This window comes from Heterocephalus glaber, unplaced genomic scaffold (genome assembly GCF_053883595.1).
Source record: "Heterocephalus glaber isolate CG9 unplaced genomic scaffold, H.glaber_assembly_v1.0 deba00001463, whole genome shotgun sequence".
Classification (NCBI taxonomy): Eukaryota; Metazoa; Chordata; class Mammalia; order Rodentia; family Bathyergidae; genus Heterocephalus; species Heterocephalus glaber.
Window position 1 is genome coordinate 7345644 of NW_028258310.1, and position 14825 is coordinate 7360468.

A 14825-nucleotide genomic window follows, 5' to 3' on the forward strand; every position below is an offset into this window, starting at 1 on the left:
CACATAAACTCCTAACAAATGGGCGTATCATAATCTATGAGAATACTCGAATAATGAAGATGTTAATTTTTGAAAAAATGATCAAATTCCATATAATGCTATCAAAATCACAACAGTATTTTTCATATACAATGACAAGCTCCTTCTACATTTACAAAATATCTAAAGTAACCAAGAAAATTCTGAAAATGAGTAATGGTACCAGATATCAGTTGTATAATTTTGCTAAGCATAGATTATTTAGAAGTGTATTGTTTAGTTTCTGAAAGCTTGAAGATCTCCCTGTCCCAAATTCCCACTAAACTTTCTCTGACACCACGCTGGCGAAAGTGGAGGGGAAACTGGGAAAGGAACATCTTTTTACAACTTGAAAGTGGAAGCCGAAACTAGCTATTCAGCCTTTGTTGGTGTGGGTAGAGACGGGATTGCGTTTTTTCTTCTTATGGTATTTGATCAGGCTTGTGAGGCTACATATTTCATAGTTTATTGATTAGACATTGCAAGCTTCTCTGGAGGCTTTTTACTATTTACACCCATAGATGTTTGCAAGATGCCATTTTTAGCTGGCATATGTGAAGGTATTATATCACCATTCTTCAGTTACTGAGGTGCCTTGCTGGTCATCTTTCCTCTGCCCATCTTTACAGATCTTCTTAGAGTGCTTTATGTATAATGCTTATAAGTTTTAGTTGTACGTATAAAAAGGAATCAGGAAAAACTAAGACTTTTGAAGGAGGCTGGCTTCTATTAAATCACCCTTCCTCAAGAAGAAGGCATCAGTTATGACCTGGTACTTGGTAAACCTCTCCACAAGCTTCTCGCCACAGTTACTCCACCTGTGTCTGATTAACAACTTACTTAACCCCAAGCATCTTCTAGGAAGACACCGTGTGTCATGCCAGACTCCTTGGTGGTTTTGTACTTTGCCCAAATATATTAAGGAGAAATATCTAGAGTAAGACCACCCAAGATATTTTCCCTTTTGTGGTTAACCATTTTTGAATTCAGGTTTCCTGGGGTGAAAAGATTATTCACATTATAAATACATTAATACTTCTAAATTTTTATGTTTTTACCACCATGTTGATTCTACAGATGTTAAATTCTCACTGTATGTACTCTGAGAAATTTGTATCCCAAGAGTAACATTTTGACTTTAAATTGATCAAAGCTGCCTGTTTTCCCTATGGTTTTAAAATTATTTATCTTGAATTTTAATTATAGGTAGTAAATATAAGAATGTCTTTGGCACTTGGTAGTCAGTCAGTTGAATCGCAAGCACATCAAAATCTAGGAAGGAAACAACCACACCTGTGGTTGAAGCAAGGTGGGAACATTTTTCTGTCTATAGTTAACATGGACGTAGTCTTCATAGAGCTCCATTCCTGGTTGGTTCCAGATGTTCTGTAATTCTCTGTGAACTAAGAGACAAACATGAATAATTAATAATCAGTTTGGCTTGCTTTGATAAAGCGTTATCATCATTCTTTTTTTTCCCTTAAATTCTTTTATTGGTACATTTTAGGTAAACAATACATTTACATTTATCACTGGGTGCCTGTACCTGTACATGATGTATCTTGGTTCTTATTTTTTTCCCCATTACCTGTGTGCCCTTCACCCCCTCCACCCTTCCCTAGTTACACAGATTTTGTTTCCAGTTTTTTTTCTTTTCTCATAATTTTTCCTTTCCCTCCTTTCCATTCCCCTTCCCCTCCCACCACCCCTACCCCTATGGATCTTTTCTTCCTATTTAAAATTATCAATTATTCATTTTAATCATTTTAATTCTTATTTATGCTTTCAGTTTCTCACACTAGAGAAACTATTCCCAAAAGAATTAAAAGAATCATACCACAGAGATATATGTGCACCCATGTTTATAGCAGCACAGTTTGTAATAGCTAAAGCTTGAAAACAGCCCAAGTGTCCATCAACTGGAAATTGGATAAAGAAGATGTGGGTTTTTTTTTTTAATAAACTAGAGTACTACTCAGCCATAAAGAATGAGAAACTAGAGACGTTTATAGCCAAATGGATGCATATTGAGGCCATACTCATAAGTGAAATAAATAGGTTATCATCATTCTTAAGAAAATGCAGGCTGCATAGTGTGATGTAATTGTTAATGGACAACATAAACTTTGTTTCAGTCCTTACTTGGAAAAATCTGCTTTTTGTGTACAAAAAATGTGCATCTATTCAAAATATCTTAAAGTGGATGTACTAATCCTGAAAGAAAGGAAAGTACCAAGTTTATTTGAAAGCAAAGCAATAAGTTTCATCTTTTTTGGAACTAAGTGAGGCTTAATGAAAAAAATGCTATTTTGTTTTTGCCTTGATAGGGATAATTTTATTTCTAATTTGGTTCTTCTAAAATGAGTATTCATTGTTTTTATTATACAACAAATAACCATAGCTTAGAAGTCAAATATTACTCTATTAATTAAAAAAACAGAGGTATCTCACTGCAAGTCTTCCTCCAAAGGGTGCTACTTTCAACACATTTAATTTGGATTTTCAAAATTAGTAAAATTCTGAAGCTCTTCTCAAAATAGTTAAACAGAACAACTAATTAGTGCATTCTGTTTTCTTTCACCTCCAAGATATCTCCCCTGGAGACCAAACACTTTTCTTTTTTGGTCCTATGGACCCCTTCCAACTGTATTGACAAGTCTGCCCCTTACTCCTGATTTCTCCTTCTTGGTTTAAAAGCTTTATATTGGTGGTCCACATGGTACAGTAGCTTCTTTAAGAGTTCCTAAGGGGTACAGTTGTGGTTTTTATACTTTAGTCTTCTTGAATATCTATCTTAACAGTGGAAATAATTTTCACTCAGAATTTCAAAGACATCTTTCTGTTGTCAGCACCAGGAATAATGCCTGGTGCAGAACAGGCACTCAATAAATCATTGTTGAGTGTATTATTTTTTAGCTTGCAGTGTTAACTATTTCAAAAAGTTCAACACCATATGCCATTATAATGACTACTATTTCTTGTTACTGTTTTTTTTTTTTTCTTTTTTGGTCTGGAAACAGGATCTTCTCTTTATGTCCAGAGATCTTATATTTCATTATGATTTACATTGACATGATTTTTTTTTAAATTGTGTGCTTTTAGAGCATCTTTTCATATAGACTTAAGATTTTTATTATTACAGAAAAATTATTTGTTTTTATTCCTCTTTGTAATGACCTTTTCAATTCTCCAGTGTGTAGTTCTAGAGTTTCTAGTGGTAGATTATTTCATTTCTTGAATATATTTCCAAATTTCTTGTTCCTTTTCTCACATGTTTTAATCATTCTGACTTTTGGTTCTTTCTGGGCAGTTATCTCCCTTCATTTTAAAATATTTTATTACATTTTAAACATACTCTTCTCACTTTTTAGATGCTTTAGACTATTCTGTTATTTTAGATGTTTACTGACTTAGTTACTTTCTCATTGCTGTGACAAAATAACCAAATACCCCTAAGTTACGAGAGCAAAGATTTATTTTAGCTCACATTTTTCAGATGTTTCGGTCTGTAGTCAGCTGGTTTTAAGGCAGGGTCGATGAAGGAGCGTGGCAGAGGAGAAACAGTTCATGGCATGGCAAACAGGAAGCACCATGACTTCCTTCTTCTTTTTCCCTTTTCTTCCAGGCTACAAACCTATTTTTTGGTGCTGCCCACACCCAGGGTGGGTCTTTCCTCTTCATAAACTCCATCATCCACACCCAGAACTATGCTAAACTAATCAGTGGACTAATCCAGGATCACACACCAACTGTCCAGTGTCACACACCTGCGATCCAATCACTTCCCAAAGCCCCACACATGAACATCTAGATATAAGCCATAATATTTTCTAAACATCATGGTTGAACAAATGAATCTAAAATTCTGGAGCAACATCTGAGCTGGTAGTATTTCTTCATAGATGGTCCTTTAGGTTGAATTTAAAGCCTTGAGACTAGGTAGAAACATTTAGGGACTGAATGAAGGCAGAAAATGAAGTTCAAGGACACAGACTAAATCATCTACTCTGGCTTATACTGTATCTAGATTGTACCCCCCAAAGCCTCATGTGGTCACAGCTGGGGCTTTTCAGAGGTGGCTGGATCTAGAATGTGTGAATGTAGATTAAGGGTGTGATACTGGGATTAAGGGTATGTGATACTAAATTAGTAAAGTGATTGGAATTAGCATAGTTCTGGTTGTAGCTGAATGGATTTACTGAAGACAGAAGCACCACCCTAGGTATGGATGGCACCACCCAAAAGGCTTGTAGCCTCAATGGGATAAAATGGAAAAGTAGGCTTGCTGATTGTGGCTCACTGCTGGCTCCTTGCTGCCTTCTGCCTGCCATATGATGCACTGTTTTTCCTCTGCAATGCTCCTCTGCCATCCGTCCTTCCTTGGAGCCAGCCAACTATAGACTGAACCCTCTACAAACTGTGAGCCAAAATAAACCTTTTTTCCTTTAACTTTGGCTGTCAGGCATTTTGTCTCAGCAACGAGTAAAGTAACTAACACACCGTCTCAATGCTTAGAGGTCAGTTCAATAAGGAAAGACCAAGAGAAAAATAACCAATGCAGCGAGAGGGGCCAGTGAGAGAGAAACACATGTCTGTGGTGTCCTCTAAGTCAGATGAGAAAGCACTTGTTGCCCATGGGTATGATTATCTGTGACAAACTCCACAAATGAGATAAGCATTAGGAATTGATTACTGGATATAGCAACATAGAGGTCATTGTGTTATTGGTATGTATTCTTAAAACAATGTTGTTTAAAACACTAGGGAAAAAAATCATGAGTTCTGGCATGATCAGGAATGAGCAAGAGGACGGGTCTTATAGCGCAGGTTACAGACAGTTCTTTGTACCATGTGGTGGAACAGAAATGGAGCTGTGGGAACCGGAAAATTTTCTGGAAGACCAGTACTTCCTGGAGAATGGAAATGCCCATCAGAAGCTATTGAAACACAATAACTTCCAAGTATGGAGAACTATAAAAGGCAAGATAAAGCATACATTTAAGGAAACATGAAATTTTCATCAAAATACAATATTAATAAATATAGCTCTACCTATGTTCATGGGTTGCTAAGTAGAAAATACATTTGGATATCTTGTTTCTCATTAAATCCAACTATTACAAGTCACAGCATACTTAATTATTCTGGGGATTGAACCTAGGGCCTCATGCATGATAGGTATTTTGGCACTAAACCACGTGCCAGTCCTTAACTTACAATTTAAAAAATTTACAGTGATATGATAGTCATTCACATTCAGTAGAAACAGAACTTTGGATTTTGAATTTTGATCTTTTCCTGAGCTAGCTACATGTGGTATGATACATTGCTCCAATGCTGGGGAGTGGCAAAGAGCCATAGCTCCCAGTCAGCCACATGATCCCAAGTGCAGTCAACTGATACTCTGTTTGGTAGGTTAGGTGTATTAAATACATTTCAACATGATGTTTTCAATTTATTATGGGTTTATAGGGTTGCAACAGCATCCTATGTTGACGAGCATCTGTATCTAAACAGCCTCAAGGTCATTTTTTCTTGGATCTTTTGAGAAATCCAAGATTAGGAAATTATAGAATGGCCCCTTGCTGTCTTTATGAGAGCTTTCCTCATTTTTCTGGCTTGTTGTTTTCTGCTTCTAGTTGCTGAAGTCAGGCTGGAAATCATTTTTATTTCAACTAGTAATTGAAAGGAACAGCATTGTATCACCTTGCTTTGTAATTGTAATAACATTCTGTGGAGCTGTCCCTAAGTATTATAAGGCATTGGTTTGCACAGGTATATAACAAATTGTTGCTAAGTCTTTGATGAAAAGTGTTTCAAATAACAGCCTGTGAAACATCAATGAATGTGTACAAATAATAGATCATAATCACTCTGGCTATTGCTGACTGACAAATTCAACACTACTTTTCCTTCTTTTTTTTTCCTCAGGTGAAACTCTAATGTCCATAAAGCATCGCCTATACTTACAATATTGTCACTACAAATAGACTGACTGTTTGAAATGGGGACTATATTAGTTTCATAGAGCTGTAGTAACAAAGTACCACAATATAAGTGGCTTACAACAAAGGAAACTTATTGTCTCACAGTAGTCAAGTGTCAACAGGGCTATGGTCCATCTGGAACCTGGAGAGGAGAATTCTTCTTCACATCTTCATAGCATCTGCTAGTTTGCCTGCCCTCAGTGGCACACCTCAGTTTGCAGCAGCAATACTTCAATCTCTGCCTCTGTTGTCGCATGGAGTTGCATAGGAGGGTAAGATTCTTTAACTACGAAATGAGACCACCTGGAAAATAAAAAGACTTTAAAGAAAACCAATAGAACTTTTGTTTCTGGCACTGAAAACAAGCATAGTTCCTGGTTAAGATATAAAAACAATTCTTTAAAAGATCAATGTGTTGGCAAGATATTAAAGAATTCCATTTAAAGACTGAGAAATAAGTGAGCCGCTGAAGTGAGCCACTGCAGCTGGATTTTACTTTCAGAAAAGTTTATGAACTAATTAACATGAACTTTTTTTTTTTGTCTTACATAGCTCAAAAAAGGTGGCAACAAAATCAAAGTCTTCCCACTTGAAGAAATCTTTATCCTTCCCTGAAAGCTAAGATTCAAATGACTTTAGTAAAAAAGCTGGAAAAAGCCGCCTCTCCTAATCATGGACTTAATACGCAAATCATCTCATTCAACCACAGGTGGTGAAGGGAAGGCAAAGCAACACTTCAGAGAATTTATAAGTGTGAACCAGTCTTCATATAGATTTGAAGCCTAAATACACAGCACACAGGTGGTCTAACAAACCTCAAACTGAGAATTTAATTTAGAGTGATCTCAAAGAGTTGGTGTCTCAGAGACCACCTGGCAGAAGCAAATGCAAATCTTTTCAGAAACCCATCACCATGCCATTTCTCAATGATTTTCCATAATAAACTCTAAAACATTTGAGCAGCCTATAGTCAGTAATAACTAAAGAAGATACCATAAGGAGAAACCAGTAGAAACAGACTCAAAGATTTCAAGGACAATAAAATATCAGACACAATTATAACATATAGTTGATCTCATAAGAACTGAAAGATAAATTTGAAAATTTGTTTAGGAGATAAGGAACTATACCGAATAACCAAATAGTTTCAAGAAAAAAGAATATACATTTCTAGAAATAAAAGAGATAATTGGGATAAAACATTCTCAGGGTATCCTAAAGAATTTGAAAACCAAAATGCATCTTACAGGAGAAAGACTTAGTAAACCGAAAGACAAATCTGAAGACAATCCCCAGAATACAGCATACACACACAGGCAAAGAGGCGAAAAATATGGAGGATAGGTTAACAGGCATTGAGGTGGTGAGAAGTTGAACACTTACCCAACTGGAGTTTTAGAAGGAAAGGAGAGCAGAGAACAGAATATTTGAGGATGAATGGCAAAGAATTTTCCAGATTTAATGAAATATTTCAGCATCTAGACTTAAGAACACAACAAATCCAAAGTAGGTTAAGTGAAAGGATATCCACATTTTGATACACATCAATGAAACAAGAACAAAACATAGTGCAGTTAAAAGAGGGTAAGAAAAAACACAATTACCACTGAATGCCTGTCAGCAATAAATCATTAAGGTAAAGGTACACAGAACTGAAAATGTCACAAAATAGGAAAGTCATGTGTTCAAAATAATATATAAAAAGATTTTCAGTAAAATGGGCAATATAAATTAAAACTGAAATAATTGTCCATTATATTTCTACCATATTAAAGAAAAATTAGAAGTCTGATGATTATAAGGGTTAACAATTATGTACAAAATACAAGCATACGTTGGTGGCGAGAGTACGAATTGGCATGATCAAATTGGAAAATAGTTTGGCATTGTCTTCACATATGGAAAAACTATTTAATCTCTTACCCAGCAATTCTACTAGTGGGCAAATAACCTAGAGAAACTCATAAATATGTGTTATTTAAATAGGCAAAGATATTTATAGAAATATTTTGCTATAATAGTGAAGAATTTGAAAACTGCAAATATACATTGCTATAGTCTGAATATCACCTAAAGTTCAAATGTTGAAAGTTTATCATCAGTGTGAGGAAGTGATTAAGTCAGTAGGGTAGAGCTCTTACACATGAGATTAGAGCCCTTAAAAAGATCTTGAGGAACTGTTTCTTTTCTTCCACTTTCCTGCCATGTGAGGATACAGTGTTCATCCCTTTTTGCTCTTTTTCCTTTCTGCCATGTGAAGATGCAACAAGAAGGCCCTTACTAAGCACCAAGGGCTTGCACCTTGATCTTGCATCTCCTAGTGGCCAAAACTGTGTAATATATTTACAGATTACCCAACCTCAGTACTTTCTTTTTACAGCAGCACAAGTGAACCAGGGCATCCGTCAATGGTAGAATAAATGAGTAAGTTTGGTATATTCTTAAAAAGAAATATTTTATGTCAGTGAGAATTATAGAAACTACATATATAGTATTCATCAACGTGGAGAAATATCAAAATATATGCTAAGGCAAAGAAGTGAATCAAAAAGAATAATAAGCATTAAACTTTGCTGTTTTGCTATTTCATGGCTTCTATGGTGCACAGTATTATCTGTACTCTTTGATAATTTACATTGCCTATTCTGGGAGTGGGATTTCATGCGTTTTGCAGCTCTGTAGGTATAAATTCCCTAACTAGTAACATGTAAACTTTGTTTTTTGTGGCTAAAACTGCTGTGTCTTATTGTCTTACTCTATGGTTATTTTTAGAAACATCATTCTGAATGGCAAAAATGATCATAAAATTGTTTAGTTACCTGTCTGAAAATCTTTGTGTTCATTACTGTGTCAATGTGAGTAAAAAGCAAAGATTCACCAGTATAAAATTTTGGGTATTCCAAACACCAATGTGAATTAAACATTGTAAAATATCTGTATTTTAATTGTAAATAAGAGGTACAATTTGGAATCTTAAAATATATTTCACCTTTGTCAATACAATTCAATGATTTATTCAGTGACACTTTGTTATATTGGATATCCTTGAACTTCATTATATTATTTGTATAAGGGCTGCCAAAGTTTATGCTTGCTTTTCCATGACTAGTGGTGGGATCATAGTGAGTGATAGTCAGGAGGTAGTAGCTCTGAATTTTGCATTCAAGCTGCCACACTTAGCCATATGGAATCAAAACCTCTCCAAGTTTTGTATTTTCTGCAGTAAAATGGAAATAAAATCATTATGCTTCTTACTTCAGAAGTTCAATAGAAAAATCAGATCAGAAATGGTTTTAAAACACTTTATAATATTCTCTAAAAATTGAAGAGGCATTATTAAGCATAAGTTAATCAGTAACATATAAGTAATGAAAAGATATTCTTTCCCATGAGTTTCATCTTATAAGAAGTATATAAAAATATAGCAAGAGATTTTCTTCTTCCTAGTTCCTTTAAAAAGTCTCTAGGCTTTTAAAAATGCATATTCTAATTTATGTTATGACTTTTAAGATTTAACAAATTATAATGAGTTTCTACTATATGCCAGGGTGACCTACTATTTATTTGTCTGAGACATGTCTGTGCATTTTAGATACCAATTTTTGGACTGGGTCTTTAAATTTGGGAGGTCTGATTTTTGAAGTTCTTTATATATTCTGGATAGTAAACCTTTGTCTGAGGAACAGCTGATAAAATTTTTGTCCCACATTGTGGGTTGTCTCTTCATGCTCTTCGTGGTTTCTCTTGCTGTATAGAAGCTTTTTAAAAAGAAGAGATCCCACTTGTTGATTCTCTGTGCTAGTGCCCATGCAACTTAGGTTTTGATCATGAAATCTTTTTCCACACCAATGTCTTGAAGAGTTAGTTCTACCTAACCTCTCTTCCAGCCGGTTTAGTGTTTCTGTTTTAATGTTTGGGTCTCTGATTCATTTCAATTTTAGTTTAGTGCATGGTGAGAGATACAGATCTATTTTTCATCTTTGGCAGGTTGAAACCCAGTTTTTCCAGAACCATTTATTAAAGAGGCTTTCTTTCCTCCAGTAAAGGTGCTTGGCTCCTTTGTCTGGAATTGTTTCTGCATCTTCTAATCTGCTTCACTGGTCCTCAGGTCTGTTTCTTTGCCAGTACCATGCTGTTTTTATCACAGTAGCTTTGTAGTATAGTTTCAAGTTGGATATTGTGATACCCCCTACCTTATCTTTGTTGTCTAGAATTACTTTTGCTATTCAAAGTCTCTTCTTGTTCTAAATGCATTTTTGGATTGTTTTCTCAAGTTCTGTGAAGTATGCTGTTGGAATTTCAATTGGAATTGGATTGAATCTACATAGCAGTTTTTGATATATGGCCATTTTCACTATATTGATTCTTCCTACCCAAGACCAAGGGATGTCTTTCCATTTTCTGATATACTCTTTGATCTCTTTTTTTCAGAGTGCTATAGTTCTCAGAGTAGAGGTCTTTGATTTCTTTTATAGGTTAATTCCTAGGTATTTCATTTTTTGGGATGCTACTGTGAAAGGAGTTGTTTCTCGAGTTCCCCTTTCAGTGAGTCTGTTGTTCGTGTGTAGGAAGGCTATTAAGTTTTGTGTGTTGACCTTGTATACAGCTTAATTTGGTTATTAAGTCTAGAAGACTTTTGGTGGAGTTTTTAGAGTCTTCTATATAGAGTATCATGTCATCTGCAAATAATGACAATTTAACTTCTTTGTTTCCTATCTTTATTCCTTTTATTTCTTTCTCTTGTCTAATTGCTGTGGCTATTTTCAGACTATATTGAACAGGAGGGGTGATGGTGGACATCCTTGTCTTGTTCCTGATTTTAGTGTGAAAGATTTCAGTTTTTGACCATTAGTATGATGTTGGCCGTTGGTTTGTCATGGACAGCTTTCATCAGGTTAAAATAAAGGCCATCTATTCCAATTTTCTTTAGGGTTGTTTTTTTTTTTTTTTAATCATGAATGGGTGTTGGATTTTGTCGAATGCTTTTTCTGCATCTATTGAGATGATCATATGGTTTTTGTCCTTGGCTCTATTAATATAGTGCATTTCACTTATTGATTTGCATATGTTGAACTATCCCAGCATCCTTGGGATGAATCCCACTTGGTCAGGGTATATGATCTTCTTGACAATCTTCTGCATTCTGTTTGCCAGTATCTTATTGAGGATTTTCGCATATATGTTCATTAATGAGTTTGGCCTATATTTCTCTTTTTAGATTGAGTCTTTCTCTGCTTTTAGGATCAAGGTGATGCTTGCTTCCAGGAATGAATTTGGGAGTATTACTTCCCTTTCAATTTCATTGAAGAGTTTAAACAGTAGTGGCAGTAGTTCTTCTCTAAATGTCTTGTAGAATTCAGCAGTGAAGCCTTCAAGACTCAGGCTTTTCTTCATTGGTAAGTTTTTAATTGAATTTTCAATTTTGTTGATTGATATTGGGTTGTTTACAATTTTTAGGTCTTCATTCAACTTTGATAATTCATACGTATCCTAGGAATTTGTTCATTTCTTCTGTGTTTTCCTTTGTATTGGCATATAGTTTCTCAAAGTCGGTAGTGATGACCCTCTGGATTTCTGCTGAGTCCATTGTAATTTCACCACTTTCATTCAAAATTGCATGGATTTGGGCCTTTTCTTTCCTTTTTTTGATAAGGTTGGCCAAGGGTTTGTCAATTTTGTTTATTCTTTCGAAGAACCAACTCTTTGCTTCATTGATTTTTTTTTTTTTTGTATCATTCAGTTTCCATTGCATTGATTTCTGCTCTGATCTTTATAATTTCCTACCTTGTATGAGCTTTGGGTTTGTCCTGCTCTTCTTTTTCTAGATGCTTCAGGTTCAGCATTAGGTTGTTTATTTGAGCTCACTCTGTTTTCCTAATTCACTACTATGAATTTGCCTCATAAGACTGCTTTTATTGTGTCCCATAAATTCTAATATTGTCATTGGGATTGTCATTTAATTGTAGAAACTGTCTGATTTCTTCTTTAATTTCCTCTGTTTTCTTCTTTAATTTACCACTGGTTGTTCAGGAGTGTGGTGTTCAATTTCCATGTATTTATGAAATTCTTGTGGTTTCTTTTGCTATTGGTCTCCAATTTCATCACATTATGATCTGATAATTTGCATGAGATATTTTCAATTCCTTTGCATTTACTTAAACATATTCTATTAGCAAGTATGTGCTCTATTCCACAGAATGATCCATATGCAGCTGAAAAGAATGCATATTCTGATTTTTAGGGGTGGAATACTTTGTAAACATCTCTTAAGTCTTCTTGTTCCCATGTTTGGTTGAGTTCCAGTATTTCAGTGTTCATTTTTTGTCTAGTTGATCTACCTATTTGTGAAAGTGGGGTATTTGAGGTCCCCCACTACTATTGTATTAGTGCTTATTTGATTTTTCATGCCCATCAATATTTGTTTTATATAGTTGGATGCACTAGTATTTGGTACATATATATTTATGATTGTCATCTCTTCTTCTTGGATTTTTCCCTTTACAAGGATGTAGTGGTTTTCTTTGTTTCTCTTAATTAGTGTGGCTTGGAATCCATTTTTATTTTCGTACTGGGGATCGAACTCAGGTCCTTGCATTTGTGCAGCAGTTGGAATTCATTTTCTCAGCAAATAGTATAGCTACTACTGCTTTTTTTTTTTTTTTTGGATCCTGTCACATGAAATATTGTTTTCTACCCTTTAACTTTCAGTCTATGAGTTTCTTTTTGAGGTAAATGTGTTTCTTATATGCAGCATATTGTTGGATCTTGCTTCTTTACCCATTCTTCCAGTCTATTTGTTTTGATTGGTGAATTGAAACCATTAACTTTGATAGTTATAAGTGGTATGTATTGACTTATCCTTGTCATGACTTTTTCTTTTTGCTGGATTCTCCCCATTTGGATTTAATTTCTCATTGTTTCTAATGGATTCATTCTGCTTGGCTTCCTGAGTTTGTGACCCTCATTGTCTTTTCCTGGATATTGTTTAAAATTTTTTGGAGTGCTAGTTTGATATTCATAAAGTTCTGCGGGTGTTCTTTGTCATGAAAGTATCTTATTTCTCCATCAGTTTTGAAAGATAGTTTTGCAGGGTACATCATTTTGGGTTAGAGGTTGTTTTCTCTTAGGGCTTGAAATACTTCACTCTAAGCTCCTTTTAACTTGAGGGTTTGTGTTGAGAAGTCTGCTGATTCTGGTGGGCTTTCATTTGTATGTGATTTGTTTCTTTTCTCTAACTGCTTGTAGAATGTTGTTTTTCTGTTGGGTTTTTGGACTCTTGACTATTATATGCCTAGGTGTAGATTTTTTTGATCGAGGTTACTTGGAGGCCTATATGCCTAACTTATCTGTATGTCAATTTCTTTTCCCTTGCTTGCAAAGTTTTCTGCCATTCCTTCTGTGAATAGTTTGTTTTAATGTCATTTGCACTCTTTCCTGTTACTTCATTGACTCTGATCAGTTTTATGTTATTCTTCTTTGCATAATCTAGCAGCTCCTGGATTGATTTCTTGTGATCCCCTGCTATTTTTAATAAATCTTTCTTTTCCTGGTCACTATTTACAATCCTGTCTTCTATATCTTATATTCTGTCCTCACATTGGCTTGTGATTGAACCCAGGACCTTGCATGTGTGAGGCAGGCATTGTGCCACTGAGTTAAATCCTCAGCCCTATTTGCATCTTTTTTAATGGATTCCATTTGTTTCCTGTGCTGGGATTCCATGATGTTCCTCAGCTCCTCAATTTTTTTTTTAATTTGTGTCTGCTCTAGAGTTATTAATCATGTCTTTCACTATGGGCAGAATCTCTGTTGTTAACTGAGAAATTATTTCCAATTTTATTTTTTCTGGATTCTCTTTTGTTACCAGCTCAGGGAATTCAGGTGGTTGAGTTTGAGACTGTTCCATCTTGCTGCCCCTTGGAGTTGCCTTTGGTGATCTGCAAGCCTGGTTTTGACTCTTGTTTAGTTTTTTTCTCATTTAAACTGATTCGGTCTGCTTCAACTTTATTGTGGTGACTTTGCCCCTCCAGTGGGCTTCAATTCTCAACAAGCATCAGAGAGATCTTCTCTCTGTTGCTTACCACTGTGCCAGTTACTGGGTTCAGAATGATTGTCTTCTTGATTCTCTTGCTGAGCTGTTGTCCAGGTGGGATTCTGGCTGGGGCCTGTGTGCACTTAGCAATGGTATCTGGGTGGGCCTCTGGCTGGGACCTGTGCTGCCAAGCCACTGGTGTCTGGGTGAGCTTCTGGCTGGGGCCTGCATGCCTAGGGTGTCCATATCATTTAAATGACAAAGTTATAGCAGTGAATAAGACAAATCACATTTTTACTCTACATTCTACATTCCTGCAAATACAAACTGTAAACAAATAGTAAATATAACAAAAATATTATATATTAATAAGAGCTGTGTAGAGAATTAAAGCAGGTTGATACAAATGATATTTTACATAGACATACATGGGAAGCATTTATAGTTGACTATTAATTGGTGTATCATTATTGGTGGCAAAGAGATTCCGGTAGGATATATTCCCTTAGTAGGCAAGGAAGTTTATTTCACATTACCATTTATTTAGATTAAAAGCCAACACACATAACATTATATTTTTCCGTTGATAAAATGTATGCAAAGTGTAATGAGAGTGGAAAGAACATATACATTATGATAAAAATATCATGATTGTTTACATTTAAATCATTGTTACAATAAAATACATATTGCAATTAATCTCATTCATAATACTTGCCCCTCACCTCAAACACACTTATCCCATCATTCTTACCACTTTCTGAAGCAGTTCTAGAAATCCTCTTTCA